At 39.7% G+C, this 7,691-nt stretch overlaps 1 non-coding gene across 1 annotated transcript; it reads left to right on the top strand.

Moving 5' to 3' along the window:
- The first annotated feature begins 2,879 nt into the window (after nucleotides 1-2,879).
- On the top strand, nucleotides 2,880-2,951 carry TRNAE-UUC (transfer RNA glutamic acid (anticodon UUC)). Its single transcript has one exon. It is a non-coding gene; the product is annotated as a tRNA-Glu (tRNA).
- The last annotated feature ends 4,740 nt before the right edge of the window (nucleotides 2,952-7,691 follow it).

Below are 7,691 nucleotides of genomic sequence, written 5' to 3'. Positions count from 1 at the left end.
CTCAAAATCCATCAAGCTAGGCTGCAACAGTATGTGAACTGAGAACTTCCAGATGTTCAAGCTGGATTTAGAAAAGGCAGAGAGGAACCAGAGATCAAATTGCCAACATCAATTGGATCAGAGAAAAACCAAGGGAATTCCAAAAAAACATCTATTTCTGCTTCATTGACTATGCTAAAGCCTTCATTGTGTGGATCACAACAAACTGTGGAAAATTCTTAAAGTGATGGGAATACCAGACCACCTTACCTACCTCCTGTGAAATCCGTTTGTAGGTGAAGAAGCAACAGTTAGAACCAGACATGGAACAATGTCCTGGTTCCAAACTGGGAAAGGAGTATGACAAGCCTGTATATTGTCACCCTGCTTATTAACTTATATGCAGAGTACATCATGCAAAATGCCAGGCTGGATGGAACACAAGCTAGAATCAAGACTGCCAGGAGAAATAACAACCTCAGATATGCAGATGATACCACTGTTATGGCAGAAAGCATAGAGAAACTAAAGAGCCTCTTGATGAAGATGAAGGAAGAGAGTGAAAAGCTGGCTTAAAGCTCAGCATTCAAAAAACTAAGATCGTGGCATCCAGTCCCAGATTTCTTGGCAGATAGATGTGGAAACAGTGCAAACAGTGACAGACTTTATTTTCTTGGGCTCCAAAATCACTGCAGATAGTGACTGCAGCCATGAAATTAAAAGATGCTTGCTCCTTGTAAGAAAGTGAAAGTGAAAGTCACTCAGTCATGTCTGACTTTTTGAGACCCCCATGGGGTATACAGTCCATGGAATTCTCCAGGTCAGAATACTTGAGTGGGTAACCTTTCCCTTCTCCAGGGGATCTTCCCAACCCAGGGATCGAACCCAGGTCTCCCATATTAGCTATGACAAATCTAGACAGCACATTAAAAATTGGAGACGTTACTTTGCCAACAAAGTTCCATATAGTCAAAGCTATGTTTTTTCCAGTAGTCATGTACGGATGTGAGAGTTGGACCATAAAGAAGGTTGAGCACTGAAGAACTGATTCTTTCCAACTGTGGTGTTGGAGAAGACTCTTGAGAATCTGTTGGACTGCCAGGAGATCAAACCAGTCAATCCTTAAGAAAAGTGAAGTCGCTCAGTCGTGTCCGACTCTTTGCGACCCCATGGACTGTAGCCTATCAGGCTCCTCTGTCCATGGGATTTTCCAGGCAATAGTACTGGTGTGGATTGCCATTTCCTTCTCCAGGGCATCTTCCCGACCCAGGGATCAAACCCGGGTCTCCGCATTGTAGACAGGCGCTTTACAGTCTGAGCCACCAAGGAAATCAACTCTAAATATTCATTGGAAGGACTGATGCTCAAGCTCAAGCTCCAATAATTTGGCCACCTGAGGCAAAGAGTCGACTCACTGGAAAAGAACCTGTGCTGGGAAAGACTGAAGGCAGGAGGAGAAGGGAAGGGCAGAGGATGAGATGGTTGGATGGCATCACCGACTCAATGGACATGAGTGTGAGCAAACTCCAGGAGATGGTGAAGGACAGGGAAACCTGGAGTGCTGCAGTCTATGGGGTCGCAAAGAGTCGGACAGGACTGAATGACCAAACAACAACAAAGACAGAAGAAAATCTTCATAACTTCCAGGAGAAAATATAGGAGAATATCTGTGATATACAGGTTTTGGCAATGAGTTTTCAGGTATGACACCACAAGAAAATATGTATCAGTATGACATTAATTAAAAAATGATAAATTGAACTGTATCAAAATGAAAACTTTTGGTCTATGAAAGACACTGTTAAGAGAGTAAAAAGGCAAGCCATACTGTGTGAAAGTATTTGCAGATCACATGTCTTATAGAATACTTATATTCTGAATATTTTAAGAACTCTCAAAACTCAGCAAAAGAAAAAAATTCAATTAAAAATTGTCAATATAACCGGACTTCTCTGGTGTTTCAGTTGTTGAAAATTCACCTGCCAGTGCAGGGGAGATGGGTTTGATCCCTGGTCCGGGAAGATTTTACATGCCAAGGGGTAACTAAGCCCACTCACCACAATTATTGAGCACACATTCTGTGACTACTGAAGTCTGAGTGCCCTAGAGCCCAGGCTCTGCAGCGAGAAGCCACAGCACTGAGAAGCCCATGCACCACAACCAGAGAGTAGCCCTTGCTCGCTACAACTAGGGAAAGCCTGTGTGCAGCAACCAGGACCCAGCACAGCCAAAAATAGACAAGTAAATAAACATACAATTTTCTAAAATTGTCAAAATGCCTGAAGAGACTTAACTGAAGGAGATATCCAAATGGAAAAAAACATAAATGAAAAAATGCTCAATATTGAGAGTCATTAAGGAAATCCATATTAAAACCACAATGAGATACTAGTGCATACTTATTAGGATGGATAAAATTTTATAACCCTCCACAATTGCATATGGTGGTGAGAATGTGAAAGAAGAACTCTCATGCATTGCTTCTGGGGATGCAAAATGATACCGCTATGTTGTAAAACAAATTGGCAGTTTAATGTAAAGTTGAATATATATTTACCATATGACTCAGTGAATTTCAAACTCATATTCACACAAAAACCTGCAAATGAATAATCATAGTAGCATTATTCATAGTCTCCAAAATCTGGGAATAATCCAGATGTTCTTCAACAGTTGAATATATAAATAAATATTGGCACATCTATAAAATGGAATACTACTCAGCAGTAAAAAGAAATACACTTTTGTTTCATGCAACAACATGTAATCATGCAAAATTTAAGTGCATTATACTGGCTGAATAAAGTCAGATACTAAAGGCTACCTATTGTGTAATTACATTTATATGATGTACTAAAAAAGTTAAAATTATGGAATTAAAATCAAATTAGTGAGGGAATTCCCTGATGGTCCAGTGGTTAGGACTCAGCACTTTCACTGCTGTGACCTGGGTTCAATCCCTGGTTGGGGAACTAAGGTGCCACAAGCCGTGGCCCAAAAAAAAAAAAAAAAAAAGATCAGTGGGTCACAGGGATTGGGGGTAATGGATGTGTTTGATAGCAAACAGGCTGCAAAAAGGAATTCTTAGGGTGGTAGAACTCTTCTATATGTTATTATGGCGATTAACACGCATATGCAAACCCATAAAACCATACACCACAGAGTGACTTTTACCTATGTTAGTACTTCTAAACTGGGAGTGATTTTGCCCATAAGGGGATATTTAGGAGTACCTGCAGACATTTTTTGTTCTCACACTGGGGAACTTGGTGCTACTGGCACCCTAGTAGGAGACTAGGAATATTGATAAACATCCAACAACTCACAAGACAACCATCCAAACAAAAGATGATCCAGCCCAAAATGTCAACAGTACCAAAGTTGAGAAAGCCTTCTACATGGAAATTTTAAAAGTCAACTAGAATGTCAGGAGAATACAGGAAAGAGTACAGATACATCTAACTGAATTACACATGTCTTAGTCTATTTGGGCTGCTATAATAAAACACCACAGGCTGGGTAGCTTATAAACAACAGAAATTTATTTCTCACATTTCTGGAGGTTGGAAGTCAAAGATGAAGGTGCCAGCATGGTCGAATTCTAATGAAATTGTTTTCTGGGTTGTAGGTTGCCAATCTCACTGTGTCCTCACATGGTGGAAAGGATTAGGGAGCTTTCTGGGGTCTCTTTTATAAAGACGCTAATTCCATCCATGAAAAGTCTGCCTTCATGACTGAGTATCTCCTAATACAATCACATTTCACATTAACATTTCAACAAATTAACTTTTGGGAGACACAAACATTCAGACCATAGCAAAATGTATGAAATCACTTCCTTGAAGTGGATAGGGAATAATGGAGACGACCTAAGTAACTTCAAGAAATGACGTTTGACGGGGTGGTAGTAGTGTTTAGTCACTAAGTCATGTCTGACTCTTTTGCAGCCCCATGGACTGTACCCTGCCAGGCTCCTCTGTCCATGGGATTTCCCAGGCTAGAATACTGGAGAGAGTTGCCATTTTCTTCTCCACCGGATTGTCCCAACCCAGCGATTGAACCCACGTGTCCTGCATTATTAGCAGGCGAATTCTTTACCATTGAGCCACCAGGGAAACCCTTTGGGTACTGCAAAGCAAAAGCCAAAATTAACTGTACTCTAGTTGGTATATCTGTTTCAGAGTGTAGTATAGCAGTTCATTACATGTATAGCCATACATTGCATGTGTAAACCGGAGAAGGCAATGGCACCCCACTTCAGTACTTTTGCCTAGAAAATCCCATGGACAGAGGAGCCTGGTGGGCTGCAGTCCATGGCGTCGCTAGAGTCGGACACGACTGAGCGACTTCACTTTCACTTTTCACTTTCATGCGTTGGAGAAGGCAATGGCAACCCACTCCAGTGTTCTTGCCTGGAAAATCCCAGGGACCGGGGAGCCTGATAGGCTGCCGTCTATGGGGTCGCACAGAGTCGGACACGACTGAAGCGACTTAGCAGCAGCAGAAGGTTAAACAAAGAAGTTTATATTATATGTTGTAGATAGTGGAAGCCAAGTTTCCAACGTCAGAGAAAAAAGTTGCAAAAAGGAAAAGATTTAGTGTCAGAGACATCAATATGAACTCCTGTGTGTGTGTGTGTGTGTGTGTGCACAGTTAGTTCTGTCCACTGAGAGGGCCTAGACACAATGCCGCACCATTAGCAATGAACACACACAGGGCACAGATCTTGGTTTCTAAATACCATTTTCTAATAAAAGGAACCATGACTCCTTAAAGAAATAGTTGATCCTAGGATCAGGGCAGGGGAAGTACAAGATGAACCTGGAATGTCTTGTAGTACTAGAAAGTAAAGAAGTGTTTTGTAAAGAATATGCAAATGTATTTGTTTTCCTTTGCTGTGTAACAAATAACCACAAAAGTAGTGGCTTGAAACAGAAATCCAGGCGGGCTCAACTGGATTCCTTGCTTAAGGTCTCAGAATGCTGAAGTCAGGGTGGCAGTAAGCTTGGACTCCTATCTGAAGGTTCTGAGGAAGAACCTGCTGCTGGACTCATTCAGGTTGTTGGCTGAATTCAATCCATGCAGTTAGAGGACTGTGGTCCCTGTTTCCTTCCTGGCTGTTGACTGAGGGTTGTTTTTGGTTTTTTTCCCAGCTTCTAGAGACTCCTTATATTTCTTGGCTCTTGGTCACCTCCATTTTACAAACCCAGCAATGACAAATTGAATCAATCTCTTGCTTTGAACGTCCTCGACATCCTCTCCTTTCTTTTCTGCCTTCCTCTTCTGCCACCAGCTAGAGAAGGGTCTATGCTTTAACAACTCATGTGATTTTACTCAGCAGATCAGGATAATCCAGGATCATCTCCCACTCTTAAAGTCAACCGATTGAGTGTTAAATTATATCTGAAAAAAATCTCCTTACAGCAATACCAAGATTAGTATTTTATTGAAGGACAGGAATCTTGAGGGGAATATCTTTAAAATTCTGCCTAACACATTGGACATGTCAAAGGGACATGAGCCAATACCAAAGAGCTTCTAAAGGACAAAACTGGATCAATTTGAGAAAATCAGATGCTATTTGATTATATCACAAAGAATAAAACATCGAGGTAGCTCAGTGGTAAGGAATCTGACTGCAATGCCGGAGACGTGTATTCAATCCCTGGGTCAGGAAGATTCCCTGGAGAAGGAAATGGCAACTCACTCCAGTATTCTTGCTTGGGAAATCCCATGGACAGAGGAGCCTGGCAGGCTACAGTCCATGGGCTCACAAAAGAGCCGGACATGTCTTAGCAACTAAACAACAATAGCAATACTGATATAAGTTAATGATTAAATAAATAAGGTAGGACTTACTTACAGAGTAATTCCAAGTAATAAATGTAGGTGATATGAAGGACATAGAAAATCACCATTAGAACACCAAAGTAGTAATTTGATGCAGGTAAGACCCACTGATGAATGTTAAACCTAATGGGCAAAACTTTAAGGAAAATCAAGATATTTGCATAGCTTCAAAGTATCTCACCTCCAAATTTTAATTAATAATTGTGTTTATTTTTATACTCACAAATTCTTTGGTACTTCTTCCTCCAAGAGGTGAAGCTTAATCCACCTCCCCATTCTATTGACTATGAGCTGGACTAGATGACTGATTTCTAAGAAATAGAGTATGGAAATGGAGAAATAGAAATTTACAGAGGAAAAACTTAGCTAAGGGATCAAAGTAAACACCACCACCAATAAGTCATGTTGATATCATATAATTTATATGAATGATAAAAAGAGCTATCAACACTGTGGTCTTATTCCCCAAATCTCATAGTAATCCCAGTTATCATGAGAAAACATCAGACAAGTCCAAATTGAAGGCCATCTACAAAACAGCTGATAAGGACTCTTCAAAAAGTGTTAAGGTTATTAAAAACATAAAATAATAAGGAACTGTCAGAGAATGTAGGAGAATGAGGAGACATGATGACTAAATACAATCAGTATCCTGGATTGAACCTTGGGGAGGAAAAAGGACTTTGGGGAAAACTTGTTAACATTTGTATAATGTGTCTAGCTTAGTTAATAGTACTGAACTAATGTTAATTTCTTAATTTTAATAGGTGACATATGTTAACTTAGGGGAATCTAGATGAAAGGTATACAGGAACGCTCCTTACTACCTTTGCAACTCTTCTGTAGATGTAAAAGTATTCCAAAGTAGAAAGTTAAGAAAGGATTATTAGTTTACTTGGGCTTTCCTTGTAGTTCAGCTGGTAAAGAATCTGCCTACAATGTGGGAAACCTGGGCTCAATCCCTGGGTTGGGAAGATACCCTGGAGAAGGGAAAAGCTACTCACTCCAGTATTCTGGTCTGGAGAATTCCATGGACTGTATACCCCATGGGGTTGCAAAGAGTCGGACATGACTGAGCGACTTTCACTTAATTCTTGTGAGATTTCACAAAGAAAGGAAGACAAAAAACCTTGTAGTCAATTTGCAAAATTTAATCAGAAGTCTCCCCTAAGTTTTTGATTTGCTATATACTACAAATCATACCTCATACCTCGAGGCAGACCTCATTTTATTGTGCTTTGCTTTCTTGTGATTTTTACAAATAGAAAGTTTGTGGCAATCCTGCCTTGAGCAAAATGTCTATTGGTGACATTTTTGAAAGAGCATTTGCTCACTTTGTGTTTCTGTGTTACATCTTGGTAATTTTGCAATATTTCAAATTTTTATTGTTACTATATTTGTTTCAGTGATTCATGATTGATGATCTTTGATGTTTCTATTGTAATTGTTTTGGTATTTTTTATCAATAAGGTATTTTTATATTCAGATATGTATTTTTTAGATACAATGCACACTTAATAGACTGCAGTATAATATAAACATAATATTGTGACTTGCTTTATTGTGATATTCACTTTATTGCTATTCTGGAACTGAACTTGCAATATCTCTGAGGTATGCTTGTAATGCTATTATAAACACTTTTGTACAGGTTTTGCGAACACGTTTTCAATTCTCTTGAGTATATACCTACAAGTGGAATTGCTAGGTCGAATGGTAGCTCTACATAGAACTTTTAGGAGGACGGTCACAATGCTTTCCACAGCAAGTGCATGATTACACTTTTCCACCGGCAATGTTTGAAGGTTATAGTTCTCCACATCCTTGCCAACACTTGGTACTGCTTTTTTTGTTTAAGGTGT

The sequence above is a fragment of the Bos mutus genome, chromosome X (genome assembly GCF_027580195.1).
Source record: "Bos mutus isolate GX-2022 chromosome X, NWIPB_WYAK_1.1, whole genome shotgun sequence".
NCBI lineage: Eukaryota > Metazoa > Chordata > Mammalia > Artiodactyla > Bovidae > Bos > Bos mutus.
Note: the sequence above shows the minus strand (reverse complement) of the source record. Positions and strands in the feature narration are given on the sequence as shown.